The sequence below is a fragment of the Rhipicephalus microplus genome, chromosome 1, assembly GCF_043290135.1.
Source record: "Rhipicephalus microplus isolate Deutch F79 chromosome 1, USDA_Rmic, whole genome shotgun sequence".
Taxonomy (NCBI): domain Eukaryota; kingdom Metazoa; phylum Arthropoda; class Arachnida; order Ixodida; family Ixodidae; genus Rhipicephalus; species Rhipicephalus microplus.
Genome location: NC_134700.1, coordinates 179,483,060 through 179,500,696, shown reverse-complemented (window position 1 = coordinate 179,500,696; position 17,637 = coordinate 179,483,060).

The window sequence follows — 17,637 nt, the reverse complement described above, 5'->3', positions numbered from 1 at the left end:
GAACCGAGAGGAAGTGCGTCACAGTTCTGTGTGCTGACGTGGTCAAGAGCTGCACACGCTAGGAGGCGACAGTTGCACCCAGTTTTTTTAACTCTTTCAAACCGAAACTGAAACTGATTGATAATGAGGGGCCTATATTTAATTATGTGTCGCGTGCTGCAGCAAACGATGTGTCGTGTCATGACTAACAGGCCCCCTGCAACGCATTGCAGCAGAAAAACGCGAGGCCAAAGTTTTTGTGTCAGTAACCCTTTAACAAACTAAAGGAGCCTTTAAAAGGGCCCTCGAGCACTATTTTAAGTAAGTATAAAAATAGATTCACTAACACAGATTAGTATTGCCTCGCAAATTCAACACCACAAAAAGTTTAAGAATTCATCCATTACGAGCTGAGATGCGAAGATTTATGACACGCTGCAATCGCATCTTATCTTTTCTCGTCCCGACGAAAGCGCTGGAACTTAAGCAGGGAGGTATTGCATGGGCAAAGAAAATACGTCACGCGCCTCATGACCTTGAGCATTTTTTACCTTCGAATACGCAGCTTTTTCAGTGTGATTGCACGTGCACGCGTGGACAAGTCACGGCCTCGCATGGCGATTCCTGTAATGACCAAGCGCACCATGTTCAAATCAGCCAATGGCTGATAAATTACTTTTTACGACTGATTTGTGAGCTTCCTCTGTCTTTAGTCGAAAGACAGTAACGCAATTTTTCGCTCAATTTGATGATTCATTGTGAATTACAGGCCGCGTGCTGTGCTGTGATATTTGGCTCGCGTATTCTCGGGAGCCTTTACAACCGATCGGCAGCGTTTTCTGGCCATGCTCAAAAAGTGTTGCAGGGTCTATTTATGTTTACCATTTGTTTTGCCTCGTGTATAGCGAGGGTATCGTTCTGGCAGACTTGGTGTCTTCAAGTAGTATGTGAGTAATTATTTGTCAGTAGCCAGCTTTTAATAAAATTACTTGCTACGGGACGCCAATCGTCCAAAAATAAGTGTCCTACCGCCACCGAAATGGCAACAGGCGGCGCTGACTGACCCCATAAAGTGGATGAGGATAACTGCCGTGGTAGCCGGTTTGATAGAGCATTAAACGCGTTAGTCGAAGGTCGCACGTTTAGTCTCAGCCCACGGCAAGTTATCTTTTCATCCTCTTTTTTTTTCTTCACATTTGCATTACAATTACTTGTAATAATGTTCCCTATAATTTCCTGGGTAAAATTGCACGTCAGTTTTCAATAACGTACAGGCGTTAAGCTTACGCACCGAAATCTACTTTGACCGCTGCCTTAAGCAATTTCTTGAACGGAAACATAGCCTTGTTCTGTCCCATTTTAACCATAGCCGAGCATGAACCATGTCTGCTTACCGATTGCAGCGCAAGCCGCAAGTACTAGCGCTTGGAAGGCATTCATCACTGCAATAGGAAAATAGCATGTCAAAATGCTTAAAGTTAGCGCGAAAATTACCAGACACTATTGACACTCTTCGGGACCCTAAAAAAAAATAATGACTAGGTTTAGATTGACAAAGTGCACTCTTAGAACTCTAAAGCCATATCTTTCACCATCATAGGTTCACTATGAGGGAGAAAATCGGGGTTGCAGTTACGTTTTTTTATTTCACGCTGAAAGTTTTGTGTCTGTCGCAAAAATTTAAAAATATTTCTATGGCATTGATTCGATGAAATTTTTTGAAATGTCGTATGCTGGGTCTGTGGCACCATCAGATGACAATGTATACTTCATTTTAACGCAATAGCCTTAAAAAGCTCGTTTTGCTGAAATTCCTGTGTCGAAGTCGTTGTGAGCGAAAATTATTCCTATGCGTGACGGAAAAATTGATAACGATGCAAAAAAAACTATTGAATGATAAAAACTTCTGGAGCAGAGTGGGGATCGAACCAGGGTTGTTTAGGTCCGACTGGATCCTACGCGAGTTGTTTGTGTGGCAAATGGATGCTCTACCACATGGCCACGCTTTTCTTTGTGAAAACAGTGAAAAGAACTTCATCTGCTTGCAAACGCAGGGATAGTAGGTTTCATGCTTTACAAATACGCGCATCCTGTATACATGTTTCACAATGCAACATGAAATATTGCAGTAATAATGCGGTGTAGAAGCGTCCATTGCCTAAGGGCGTCAGAATGGGTGATTATCGTAATGGCTAAGTGGTTGCAAGCCGATACCCAACCACAAAAAGTATACACGCTACTGCACCTATTCACCTAAGGCCACGAATAGTGGGTGCCTGGCAAATTCGAAAAATGTTTCTTGCACTAAGTGTTTGAAATACGCACTAGGAAGAAGATGTCGCTATCGCGTTCAACAACTCCTCTCTAGTAGTAGTAGTAGTAGTAGTAGTAGTAGTAGTAGTAGTAGTAGTAGTAGTAGTAGTAGTAGTAGTAGTAGTACTTTATTTAGTGGCTATGGTACTCGGCTGCTAACCCGCAGGTCGCGGGTTCGAATCCCGGCTGCGGCGGCTGCATTTCCGATAGAGGCGGAAATGTTGTAGGCCCGTGTGCTCAGATTTGGGTGCACGTTAAAGAGCCCCAGGTGGTCGAAATTTCCGGAACCCTCCACTACGGCGTCTCTCATAAACATATGGTGGTTTTGGGACGTTCATGTGAATCAGTGTTCAACTCCTAAAGGTGAAGCTTTAGGGTTCCCTGATTTTTTTATCTATTAGAAGGAACCCAATAGACGTCCTCAAATCAATGACGTCACGCTGTTTTAGAGCGTGGATCATAAGGTGCCGTCCCCAGCCATATTTCTAAGCGTTGTGTCGTGGTATGAATGGTGTTTTCGGGATTGTTTATTTTCTTTTATTAATACGCGAACAATTGTTTTGCTCTTTATTGTTCCTTTAACCCCTTGCCACAACCCCACCCTTGAGAACTTGTACTTTTTTTCTGATTTTGACATAAGCATTCCACTATTGACCCGATTCAATATTGCCTGCAAAAATATAATCCTATTACATGTTTAAAAGCGAGCGATTTGTGCATAAATGAAAGTATGTGTAGTCGTTTTTCTAGTGTTATCAAGAACATTCTTATAAAAGTTATACATAGATCTCAATTTTTATAGGTACTACCTTTTTCGGAAGATTTGTCCCACCCCATTCTCATATTGAAAATATTTTAAATTTAAACCATCTCTGTTGTTGCGATCAGTAGGCATATACAATATGCATAACAGCACTATAACAAAAAAGAGCTTAAATATGTGTTGTATGAAATGAAAAGTTTGCAGACGATTGGTGGCGTGTTTACTGTAAGCACGTGCAAACAGTTTCTGAAAAAGGCCCACCTGTCAACTTCAGCAGTACTCGCACGCAGGCAACCAAAGCACGGGCTACCCAATTAGTGAAGCTGGAGCAGACAGAGCAAGCTATTTTTGCAAGGCACTCCCAAATTTTCCAGGGAAGATATACTCTCTTTAAATGAGGATAAGCACCGCCATACAAGTCAAGAGGAATGGATTAAACGCACACGGTAGTTGGACTGCACTTCTAAGTGCCGCATGCATTCCTTCCTTTGGTCTTCAGTTCTCGCACAGTTTACTCTTCTTTCAGTATGATCCAACGTACCGCACAAATCTTAATGCTGTCCTGTGTCTTCGTCTCCTGGTATAGTTATTTATTACGACGACAATATCTCCACGTGCTCCGCAAGAAATATGGAACGCCCGGGTGATATTAAGCACTCCGCAGAAGCTTAGATAAATATGGATTGTGTTCTTTGCAGCTAAATCTGAGAAGCGTCAAGTCTCAAGCATGACCAGATGACAAAGCGGGAAAGAAATGGGGTGGGCAAGGGGGAGAAGGAGTCGCCTTATTACCGGGCCCTTCGCACTGTTGATCCGGCCCTGGCGACGCTGGCTGCTCAACACGAGAAGACATCGTTATACATGTTCGACACGGACAATGACACTTTCTACGTGCTCTTAATGGCTGTTACAATTTAACAAAATGCATGTAGACTAGCTATCCCTCAACATTGCAACATACTGTTTAGAACCAACACTACAAAAGAAGGTTGTTCTCACCTATACCAATGTATCTTCTTCCTCTTCTTCTTTGCGCGGGGAAGCTGCACGTTATGAGACTTGGCCGGCTTACACATAAGCTCTTTCTTTTTTCTGTAGTGTCGTTCAAACAATGCAACACATGCTTGTAGCAAGAAAACCTGTATATCTGCACTATGTAGAACGTATAACGTCATTGCCTGTGGTCTACAAAGGCCATCATGCAAAGCCGCTGCGACAGCGCTGTGGAAGAAGAAGTTGTAAAAGCAGTGATCGTAAAAGTCCACCCTGATTATATTTGTCGGGGTGGACTAATGCGACTTTGTGCTTCCCAACTGCACTGACCTACGAAACATAAGCGGATTGGAACGGGTCGCCGTTTTCTTTTCCTCGACGCTGATACGACACGCCCACACTGTGCCGATGTCGACGACCTTTCCTTTTCTTCTTTTCTTCAGATACCCTGAAGTCGGTGCAAGCATAAGAACAATAAGCATTATAAAACGCCTTGTATGGTCCCTTTCGTAGGTGTCTCGTTCTATAACTCTTGTCGGGCAGTCTGTTTTTGGGCTGTGAACATATCTCCCTTTATCCCAACTTTGTCCTCACAAAAGGGACAATGGCCACGTTCATCGTGCGTGCACGCTGGAACAATTGTGAAATCCTTGTGGTTTTGTGTAGTTACGTAAACAATGAATCCATGCGCGTACTGCATTTATGTGTGTTTTAGATACCGAGCGCTTTATGGTCGAGCTCAATCTAGTGTGTGGCGTAACCACTCTCCCACTCTCTTTCTTCTGCTACGCTTTCGCCTGTCGCCTCGCAATGCCGATGCACGCAGCGTCTGCTAGCGAGTTTCTTGATTTAAAAACTGACTTCTCATGCAGCACAGAGTAAATGATGATGAGTGGGCCGAAGCGTTCATCCTTCTGTTCATCCGTGCTTCCGTCCATCCGTGCTTTCGTCCGTGTGTTCGTCCGTCCGTCTGTCCGTCTGTCCATCCGTGTTTCTGTGCGTCTGTGCTTCGTCCGTCCGTCCATCTCTTCATGCTTTCGTAGATTCGTCCATGCTTACGTCGGTCCGTCCACCCATGCATCCATCCATCTGTCCATCTATGCTTCCATCCATCCATTCGTGCTTCCGCCCGTCTGTCCATCCGTGCTTCTGTCCATTCATGGTTCCGTCCGTCTGTCCGCCCGGGCTTACGTTCGTCTGACTCTGTCTGTGTCTTTCTGTCCGTCCGTCTCTCTGTCTGTATTTGCATCTGTATGTTTGTTCATTCATCTGTCTGTCTGTCCATCTGTAAGTTTGTCCGTTTGCCTATCGGAGTCTGTCTGTCTGTCCATCTGTCCGTCCGTCAATTATACGAAATCATGAACTATACGAAAACCATGAACACCGTCTAGTGATAATATATCCAAAGACATATACACACAACGTCATCTATGGACCAATTAATAAACTAGAGGTGGCTACATGCTGCTACTACTACTACTAACACTACAGAGGAGGGAACAAGCCACAGGCTGGGGAGCTCGACCCTAAATTTCACAGAATCTTCGTTAACTAAAAATGGACTGTGGGGATCTGTGTCCAATCACAGTCGTTTGTCTCTCACTGCCCATTAGAAGTGATTGGCATGTCCTAGTAGGAAACACTGGTTCATCGCTGCGCCCTTTGCACCTCCCCAGGGTGCGCAACGCTGCCGTGAACGCCAGCGTCATGCCACCGCCAGTGCCAGTGAACGAGTTAATAGATACACATGGTTCGCTTTTGCGGAAGAAAAGTAATTTTTTAGGACTTATCATACCTACTTGTTTTAGGGGGCGAAGCTTTTACATCACCCGTTCGTCTCCCATTACCGTTTGTAACCACCGGTGAGACATACCCGAGAAAGCGGGTATGTGCCACAGGGGCTAGACTTTTAGGGGTGAAGCTCGTTAAACCATGGCTCGTTTGTCCCCTATGTATGTAGTAGGTAGCCACCTCGTTTAGTTCTTGGAATGCCTGCTAGATGGCGGTACTTATACATAATCAATATAGGATAAAAAATGTGAAATGGTGGTTCTTGGAGGATTCACTAGACAGACGAACATACACACAGACAGACGGACAGACACACGGACGGACCCACGGTTGGATGGTCGGATGGATGCTTCGCCCCACTCATCGTAATTCAGTCCTCGGATATGCTGTGGGTTTTTTTTATTTAAGCCAGGATCATCATCTTAAATCATTACTGGCAAAAATGTTTGGAATCAGACTGTGGTGTCTACTCGTCAGCGGTTTCACGGTCATACACAGACTTCTAAACAATTGTGCACTTGTTTCAAAAGAATAAAGATGTGCGACATCCCACTAATGAGAAACGTGTGTAGGAATAAAGCGGAATAACCACCGAAAAAGTAAAACAAGCGCGATGTTCTTTGTGTGCTTCACAGAATACAAAACACTTGGAAACTGAAAAGTTTCTGCGCATTCACGTTCAATATGCGCTCGTATGTCAAGCAATGTAACCTAGACGCGTGCGTCTAGCATTACTCGGAATACGACTGCATTTCTCTAACACAAAAAAGGAGACACGTTATTTCACGCAGAGGGATATGTACAGTGTCAATTTTGAGAAAGGGAACACGGTGACGCGTGGCCTGCGCGCTCCGGCGGCTGCTGGCAGCGCGTTCAAGCGTGAGCGATAGCAACCACACTCTCTTTTCGCGTCATCTCGCGGTGAGCAAACGAACCATTCGTTGCTGACATAGTACGGCAAGCTTGCAACCACTTCCCCTTGAAGGTGATTACCAGCTCTCGCGTAATCGCCTTGAAGGGGAAGGGGGTCACAATCTTGCCGCTGGTTCCATATCACCAACGATTGGTTGTTTCTTTCGCCACGAGATGACGCGAAAAGAGACTGTAGTTGTTCTCGCTCTCGCTTGAACGCGCTGCTAGCAGCCGCCAGAGCGCGCATGCCACGCACTCCCGTGTTACCTTTCATAAAAATTCACAGTGTACATTTATTTGATTTAGATAATTCTCAGTTGCTTCTTATGGATTACTGATGTTCGAGGTGCCGTCTCTTTGTACTCTACATGCGTTTCTCGCATTTACATATATATAAGGTCAGTGCAAGGAAGTTCAAACCTCCTTGGGCCAGTCATAATTTCAAAGCCTGGACTTTAAGGACATGTAAATAAGTGAATATTGAAGAAAAAACAAGAACAACACTGCCAACCTGGGATTCAACGTGACGGCATTCACCGGACTTTCTTTCTTCTTTATACCTTTCCCTTCTCACGTTTCTTCAGAACACGTGCTAACAACGTTGTTACTGATCCCTGCACCCTGCCAGGACTTTGTCAATTTCCTTTACAAGGCCGTTATCACTGTTTACGCAGTAACAAATCCTAATGCTGAGATGACGTCAGTGCGGTGATCGTGAGCATGACAGTCGAGCGAAGACGACGAGGAGGTGCAGGCATGCGATGGCATGGCAAAGCCTGGTAGGGGAAAAATATGGTAAATTCCTATTAGTGCTGCCCAGCTTGAAAGAAGAGTGGAGCTGAGCGGCCTTCCTTGTTTCTCTTTATTTCTAACTTTGTTTCTTTATCTCTGTCGTCCTCTTTTCATCTGTTTTTCGTAAGAAATAGACATCTGTCGTATCTCCCTGTGTACATGTTTCTTAATATATTTTTTGTCTCGACTTCTTTCTTTATTAGTCTTGCTCTATATTTGCTAATTTTTTGTGCCAGTATCTTTCTCTTCCTCTCTCTCTGTCTTTCGTCTGTCTTTCGTACTCTCCATACCTATATTGTTTTTTTTTCTTTTAAATCTCGCTATTTCATTTTGCTCTTTTCTTTGAAACCCCTTTCTTAGGATGTCTCTGTTTTATGTGCTTCGCGCGCTTCCTTTCGCCGAATGAAGTTTTTAACACGCGCAGCTGTTCCACTTGGTAGTGGGCCTTGCCCACTCTTGTGGTGCATACACGCCTGAGAATTTTCGTTCGCGTTGGACAGATTACGGCCTGTTAAAACAACCCCGCTGTTCAAAAGACCTTGTGAAATAATGACGTACCGTCGAGCACTTTGTTAGTTTCAGGAACAGCCGCAAAAACACGAGAAATGCCTCCAGACGAGAACGCGATAGTTTATACACTTTTTTCAGTAGTTGTTCTGGGACTTTCGAAGGGCACATTATACGCAAATATATTGTAAGCATATGTGAAAAGGATTTGTGTGGGTGGATTAAAGATTTTCCTATTTCGAAATGGAACCAGTGACACTTTATTTATCTTTGAAATGTGTCTTGTAACGTCGAGAGTCTGGTTGGCGCTTGTTCAGCATCTACAAACGTACACACGGTATTGCAGTACTTTCATCTATGGCAACTTTGTTGTACAGCATTTTTGTCGCGATGCCTTTTTCTATTACAACTTCTAAACTTTCATTCATCAAAACATTGAGGCATATGCTGCCACAGATGTAGAATTCCCAAAAAAGAGAGAACCATTTTTATATAAGTGTTCCCGTAAGGTAATTGTAAACATGGCATTACACTAAAATTGACTGATTTTTATGTAGGGTTAACGTCCCAAAACCACCACATGATTATGAGAGACGCCGTAGTGGAGGACTCCGAAAATGTCGACCTCCTGGGGTTCTTTAACGTGCACCCGAATCTGAGCACACGGGCCTACAACATTTTCGCCTCCATCGTAAATGCAGCCGCCGCAGCCGGGATTGGATCCTGCGACCTGTGGGTCAGCAGCCGAGTACCTTAACCACTAGACCACCATGGCGTGGCCATTGCTGCAAAATGGCAGAAACAGGAAATTACAGAGTTTTTTAGTTAATTCTTGAGTGAGAATTGTTTGAGAGTTTTATGCTTTACAGTCACTCCAGAAATGCGTTGTCCCGTCTAACCACCTGCGTTAAAAGCAACATCGATATTTGAATTGTGGCTGTGATGCGAAACGTGAAAGATGGCTTCTTGATGAACTAGAATATGTACGTTTCACTTACATTACCAGTTATTACCCTCGTCAAAAAACATTTGCTGACGCTATAAATGGTTGTATGTACGCAATTTACGTAACATTGTCGGGTTCAATTCATGCACAAATTGCACATTTTTTATACGGAGCAGGTTCATCACTATATAGTCTTGAAGATGTAATCACCATTATCACTCGTTTGTGTTATTATTCAGCAATTCTGTATATTTTACGCTATTAACATCCTTTTATGTCACAATAATAAAACCGGCTGATTGATCGATTTATTTATTCATTAATTATTTGATCGATTGAATTCACTGATTCAATTGTTGATTGTTTATTCAGTATTCACAATTGATTGGCTTTGTTTAACAAAAAGAAATCTGGAAAGACATATCTTGGTCCCTTCTCTGAATTGCACAATGTTTTCTTTCCCTTCTGGCTTGCTTCAATTTTGTGATCAGAGATGTCACGTGGTAGCGTTCATTCAGGCACATGTCGATGCGTATCCCTTGCATACGCATATGCGAGGTGCGCCCACTTGGTCCGGCGAATACTTGCATATGCCCTGGAAACATCCACGCACGTTGCACATGTCCTTGCAGACGTTTGAAGTGCATGGCAGCCTGTAGGTTATCTCGATCTCTGCATAGCAACACTTTGGGTTACAAGAGGAGGTAAAAAGGTGTTGCAAGTCAAGAGAAAATAATGCTGCACACTACTTGTTCTGGTTGTGGACACAAAAAAATTGTAGTTTACTCTTCGGTTATAGCAGTCGGCACAACACGAATATGAAACCTGTCTCAACATAAATCGTTCATTGTTTCTTGTACAATGATAGATGAGAAGTATGTCTATCAGTGTTCAGCACCTGTAACACCATTTGACAGGGACAGTCTCATGTTGACTCCTAGTACCGCGTCTCTGTACTGAACAATTGGAGTCCAGGTTTATGAGTCAACATATTTAGTAGCTCAAGTAAATAACATGCAGGTGTACTCAGATTATGGTTAATCCCGCGCAAAGTCAGCATCCACAAGCACATAAGCACCAGTATTCGATATTCCCTCATTGAATGTGTCGTTATTTGACAAAAGGGACTCCAAGGTGCATGTGATCGCCAATAATAGGGTAACCTGCATCTGTGCTTGTGCGCTTCTGGAAATCTCCCGGAGCGCTTCCTGAACGTGGGAGACAACACGGCGGGAAGCGGGATGCCTTCCGCTGAGGTGTCTCTCACTGCACCGAAGCACTGACGTGTGCCACATTCACTCATCGACGTCATTGCGTGGATCTTACTGCAGCAGCAATGCCATACTCGCGGACAACTTTCCTTCGCACAGGCACAAATCGAGCATATCCTACTTTTAACGAATCCAGTTCTACTAGTGTGTAGAAGCACTCTTCTATTATTTTCTACGTAGAGCTATTTGAAACCGGAACGCTAGCACACCCGTCCAGCGGTTGTATTTATCTAGCCTTATGTATTGTCAGGTTGCGTTGTTGGGTACATGAGAAAATTCCATCTTTTAGGTGTACCTCACATGCTTAGCAGCGTTGGCGGGGGTATAAAACACTGATGACACGCAGCCGACTTTTCACATTGGTGCAAAAAGCGCTCTGACCCATACAACTTTAAGTAGTGCTACAAGTTCTGAAGCTCCAGCTCTGTACCTTTCCCTCCACTGTCAAGAAATGTCCGCCAGTATAGTTCGTGTTATAGCGTGAATTAGCTCTCGACATGAACGACGTGAAAACCAACAATTAGCCCTTAAATCTTTTTTCCTCCTTTTTTTAGATACGAAGCTGCTATTCAACTGATGTGTGTAAAGCTGTACGTACGTGCGTCTGTATGAATGCGCCGCAACGCGTTGCCCTCGCCGCAGGTGTTGGAGTGGTGCCAAGTAGGTCACACCACAGCTGTGAGTTGAAGTCACACTCCCCTCTTACACTTCTCTCGCAGGTGTGCGTTGACGTCGCCCTCGCTCCCCTGTGGCGCCCACAGCTGCCAGCTCCTCCACCCACTCGCAACATACTTCTCACTCGCTTCACCCTCTCCACCACCCGCAACACTCGACCACACGTCGATTGGAAACACTCTTTCGGCTCATTTATCTGTGCTGTAACTTACAAGAAGCGCAACCCGCCTCCCGTGTCTTGGCGTTTCAAACAAATGTTTACTCTAGTAAACGCTACACCGAGTTTCGCTTCAAACCATTTTTTCAGCACCCGCGTCGACGGCTGTTTCAATCGGGTCAATGCAGTGCGCACCGCTGCTGCTTCGCATCTCATCAGGGTTCACTTCGAAGAGGTGTCCATAATTTTTTTAAGTGTGAATACACTTTATAAGCGACCCCAAACCATCCACCGCCGTCGGCGGCGTCCGCAGTCTTCTCTCTATCTTTAAAAGAAAGAGGACTTGGCGGGCCGCAGCGCGACGCTCTACCGAATAAGCCACGGACGCGACGCTGATATCGGTGTCAGTAACGCACCTTATATCTTTAACGCCGCTGCGCACGTCCCCCTCCCCCTTCGCTCGCTCCTCCGCAAAGCGCTGGTACTAACCGTGAGCTACAACGATAACACGAATAGGTGCTAATCTGTAGTGTAGTTTGTGTGTGTGTGTGACGCGCTCGCGATGTGTGCATTTAATGCATCGTACGAAAATCGTGAAGTGTAAATAAATAATACTTCGTATATAATGTATCTGTGTACAAATGCTCCATGACAAACAACACTTAAATTCATTAATTACACTTTAATCATCATCATCAGTAATAAAACTCCCAAGCATATCCTCGAGGGTGAACATGGTTAAGTGCGAATGCACGGGGTGATGCTATGAGGGGGAGTAAAGTTAAAATCCGTTGGCATTCGCCAGTGAGTTAACGTAAACTCCCCCGTGTGATCAAATTGCGATTGCCAGGAACCATTACACCATAAAGGCACCATAATGCGATTAATAAATATAATATAGCGAATTAATAAATACCCCTCATAGCATCACCCCGTGCATTCGCACTTAACCATGTTCACCCTCGGGTAAATGCTTGGGAGTTTTGGCCAAAGATTATTTTCAAAGTGTAGAATATAAATTACATTGTGAGCCTTATTTTCTCACATGGTAACTTTTTTAAACTAATGTGTTGCAGATTTCACGTTTTTCCACTTACCTTATCAAAATAGAACCGTCTAACGTATCCTCACGAACTATGTGTGAGTTTGCCTTGTGACAAACCCTATATTTGTCTTAAATTTGGATACTCCTTTTTAAATAATCTTTTTTTACATTGTTATCTTCCATGTCTCGTTCTTATTAGGATATTGTCTCGTGCGCCTGTCGCGCTTGAGGCAACCTTTATTTAGCTAAGTTTAATGAAGGGTGCCAGTCAAGAACTTTATTAAGAGGTACTGAGGAATTTGAAGCTACTAGGGTGCCCGTGAGGGACAACCTAGCAGCCGCTACTGTAAGCGACGGCCGAGTCGTAATTGATGTGGCTCATGATGAACGCGTGGTGTATGCGCAGAAGGTCGGTTTCTCCGAGGCCTCGTGTGCGACTCGAGACTTGCTAAATGAGTCGGAGCATCATGTTTTCCGTTTTAGCTGTGATGTCTGTTTTTGTTCGTGCATGACAGGTGGTGGAGAATGCGTATGGACTCGACCCGGGGTATTCGTTTCCCGTCTTTGGCGTGTAGCGCTCCAGGTAGCTCGTATAAGGGCGTTAAATTACCAACGCTTTGGCGGGATAGCCGGTCACAGTAGGAAATGTTGTTTCATGGGTGACTATAGTATTTATTGACTACTACTACTACTACTACCAGTACTACTACTACTACTACTACTACTAATAATAATAATAATAATAATAATAATATTATTAATAATAATATGAAGAAGAAGAACACAAAGAAATACTATACTAATACAACAACTACTACTTAAACAATAATGATAAGGAGTTCTATATCTGCGGCCATCAAGTACTCTGAAAGCCTCAGCCACCATCCTCAGCGTACTTCTCCGTACACTGCTCAAAGAAGGTGCCCGCTCAAAGATCTCCTCTTCGACATGTCTTGTGCGATGTTGTTTCATTTCATGCCTACAAATTCTATAACTTCATCAGTCCACCCAATGGACTGCCGTCCTCGGCTTCGTTTTCTGTCACTTCATCGCTCTGACTTGACGCGGCTAGACCAGCTTGATTTTTTATTTATTTTTTCTCGTCACCTAGTGAACGTAATAACTCCATTTGCTGTCCAATTCACTTCGCCGCCTTCCTGTCACGAAGTGTTGGGCCTTTCATTTCTTGCTCAAAATGAAGAACCGAAAATAGACCTATTAAATCACCGAGGGCGCGACGACTTCAGGAGAAAGATGTTCTTTGGTATTTGTAAGAGAATTTTCCTGTTTGTCTTTTTTTATGTTGGCACGCCTTAGCTACTGATAACCACATTTAGTTATTTGTTTTGCCGCAGCTTCGAAGGCTTCTTCTTCGATAGCTTGTTATTTTACAAACGCGAAACGTCATATTTTCTGCATAGTTAGTTCTATTTTTCTTTGATTTGAAGTATGTTTACTGGGTTGAAGCATTTCAGTTCATCCCTTCACTTCGTTTTGACTCATGCAGAACAAAATATTGTAAATAAAGTATCTAGATGCAATATTGAATTTAGCGTTTGAAAGCGACGCGCGTGATACGAGATGCACCAGCATGACATGATTCGATAAAAGTATCAGCATTTGCGATTTCTCTAGCCCTGAAAAAACGCGGTATTACCCGCAGGTCACGGGATCAAATCCCGGCTGCGATGACTGCATTTTCGATGGAGGCGAAGATGCTGTAGGCCTGTGTGCTCAGACTTGGGTGCATGTTAAGGAACCTTGGTGGTCGAAATTTCTGGAGCCCTGATTGATATGTGGGGTTTAACGTCCCAAAATCACCATATGATTATGAGAGACGCCGTAGTGGAGGGCTCCAGAAATTTCAACTACCTGGGGTTCTTTGGTGTGCACCCAAATCTGAGCACACGGGTCTATTTCCGGAGCCCTCCACTACGGCATCTCTCATAATCATATCGTGGTTTTGGGGCGTTAAATCCCACATATCAATCAACAATAAAAACGCGGCACACGATTGCGCTACATATTGCTTTCACCGTGATGTGGATGCCATTACGCGGGATGTGATCAGCGACCTCCAAAAGAGTAGCCGCACTTAATCACACATCGGGTAGAGAGAGACTGGTGTAAGGATTGCACCCATATTAGGGCTACACAGCGAACTTGGCAGATGAAAATTTTGTGAAAAAGTAATGCAAACTGAAAACAATATCAATAAGATAATCTAACTAACGCTATTCTGCATTCACCGAGTTTCAAGTAAATTGTTACCAGCTACAAAACAGCGGGAACTTGGTACTTCTCATATACGGCACAGAAGATGACTTATTTCACGATTGTGCTGTCCACAGATTGAACTACATCTGTAGATTAGAACTCGCGTAACAATACTGCCATTCAGTCACTGCGACTTGCTCGTGAGCGTTTTATACGGACACGGACGCTCTAGGAGGCACGTGATGGCTTACAATAAATTGTGCATTTACATATTTATTGCGTGACCAACAGTGCCTTTGATAGCAAAGGCGGAAGATCAGTTGCACGCTACCTAATATATTGGTTGAAAATGGATGGATTAAAAACTTTTATTGGGGTCCTGAAGGATTCCACCCCCGTTGGTTGAAAAGAAAATATTGTATTCACTTTTGCAGAGTTGGAAAAGTAACGTAGTGTTATTCAACATTTCTTATTCGTCTTCGGGAAAATTCAAATTACAGGACCCGTTCCTGTGTGAGAACACTGACTTTCCTAAACTAAAGGAAAAACTGTGCAGCACTTACACCGGTCTGTACGGTACATCTTCCATGATTTGGTCATATCTATGGCGTACCATTAGTCACAAGCGGGGTGCACTTTCCTGACAGGGTTGCTGGAATCTCGTGACAGTGCAAAGCAGGAATGCGACTGGTGAAACTACACATGCGTCTTTTACATCATCTATCTTGATCTACTGGACATTTTAAGGAAGCGCAAAATATACTATATTTGTCGTTATTACAATGGGCAACGTATGTACCCCGTATTAATAGCTTACCTTTCCGCCTAAATGGATCTGGAACAACACCATGGACTGCGTAAAACAAAAAAATAGTAAACGATTCTTTCGCTGTTGAGTACATTCATGAAAGGTCAAAGTAGTGAGATTTCCACCGTACGTACCGGTTAGATACGACGGGAAAAATGATATCCTATGAAATCGACTAACAAGCGTAACAATATTTTAAGATATCCTCACCTCAGCAATGTGAGCAAAAAATGTTAAGATGGTTCTCGAAACATTTGTTCATAACTTGACACGTGTAAATAAACCTTCTAGTGATACACTTGCACAGAATTGTTTCGCTTCTGCATATAATGTTAACGCTTTCCAAGGCACCGCTGAAATGATCTTCTTTTGTATCTTGATATTGAATACATGGAATGGAGCTCTTTCACATGAGTCCCCTCCTCCTGGGCTTCTCGACACCACACAGAACCGCGATGTTTAGAACCAAGATATCTCGAAACTCTTTGTATGTCCGCAAGTTGCAACATCCGTCTGCGAATTGTCCGCAAAACTGTAGCGCTGTATTAGGCGTGCATTCAAAACATCGCTTTCCGGCTGTGTTTTGAGCGGACGCTGTCGATCAAGATATTTAATCTCAAAGAAACTGAACTGAATGCCATACGCCTAAACTGAGCGGGAGGCTTGTTTTCATTTCTGGATCGCCCTTGCTGCGAAGGCCTTTATGCCCTACAAATTTATCGTTTTTTAATTAGGTAGCTTCACGGCTGTACGCAAGTGTCATGCAATGAATCAAATTATCGGTATTAGCTATGGGCGTTCAGTGACCTGCGTGCTCTGCCGTTTGTTCATCGGACGTATAATCACGGATATATCAGGATAAGAATCATTTTTACTTCAACATCCGACTCCGCAACATACACATATTAAGGGCCATGAGCTAAACGCCACAAAGCGGCTTCACGATGCGCATGGTTCCTTGAATTTGGCGCCAACAGAGAGCAACACGCAGCGGCACTAACATACTGTCATCCTCATACCCCAAGAAATAGAGAAATAACAAAATAATCACATGTAACAAAAAGAGACGACGTGTTACGCAACTAAAATTGGAAACGCATCTTTATATATATACCATGTAACACTTTTTAATGCATCATAGCGTATAGAACATAACCCTGCTTTAAGCAATTGAGGGTCAGTTGTCACAATACATAAAACAATTATAACATATGCAGGTACGTTATGCTACCGTGCAATTTCTATGCTATAAATTTGATTGTGTATTGTAACACAAAAATATGACTACCCTCGTGTAAAATCTATCTAACCTCTATGACGAGGCGAACTTCAATTGGCCCCGGGTTGTTTTCGCGAATGGTGGCGTGCATGCGGCTTCATCGAAAGAGCTCTGCGGCGAGCGACATTCAGTAAGACATGGCGTGACCTTTCGGTTCATGGTGACTTGTTTCCATGTTGTTGCGCTCAAGCGTATCAACAACAGCCGTTCCGTAGTGGTATGAAAGTGATACGTTTTAATTTCATTCGCTATAGCTAAGTCTTTTCTCAATAAAAAGTTTACATTAAAAGTCTGCAATTAAAAATATAAGAATCGCACGAACAAAACGAGTACTGACTATACTCAACTATTGTATTCGCTCCGCTCGCTTTCTTTCAAAACGGCGACTTTAGATTGCTAGACTGCGCAAATGAAAACTGCACGTGCGGCATTATAGTTTTTTTCCCTTGATTTCTATCAAACTTGCGTAAGCTACACCGCGTGGTGGTCTAGTGGCTGAGGTACTCGGCTGCTGACCCGCATGGTCGCGGGATCGAATCCCGTCTGAAGCGGCATTTAGGTACACGTTACAAAACTCAAGGCGGTCGAAATTTTGGAAGCCCTCCACTACGGCGTCTCTCATAATGATGTCGAGGTTTCGGGCTACTGAACCCTAATTATAATTAATTAACATACGCTAAATCCCAGGTATAGAGCACTGCTATTTCGTATAAAATTCTATGGAAGCGTTTGCGAATACAATAGCCTGTATATATAAGCAGAGGTTCGGGCCGACATAAGGTGCCGGCTGTTCCCCCCCCCCCTTTTTTTTGCATAATATAGCGGTCTTCGTAAAATCGTGAACGAGCACATCTTTATACAAATCGGCATATATGGGCTGAATGTGCCGCACCTGGTACCAGTTCTTCAACAAAAAGTGTCCACTGAAGTGATAAAAGTTTGGTTTGATTGATACGTGTGGTTTAACGTCTCAAAACCACCATACGATTATGAGAGACGTGATATAGTGGAGGACTCCGGAAATTTCGATCACCTGGGGTTCTTTAACGTACACCCAAATCAGACCACACGGGCTTACAGTATTTTAGCCTGCATCATAAATACAGCCGCCTCAGCCGGGATTCGATCCCGCGACCTGCGCACGTCAGCAGCCGAGTACCTTAGCCGCTAGATCACCGCGGTGATGCAC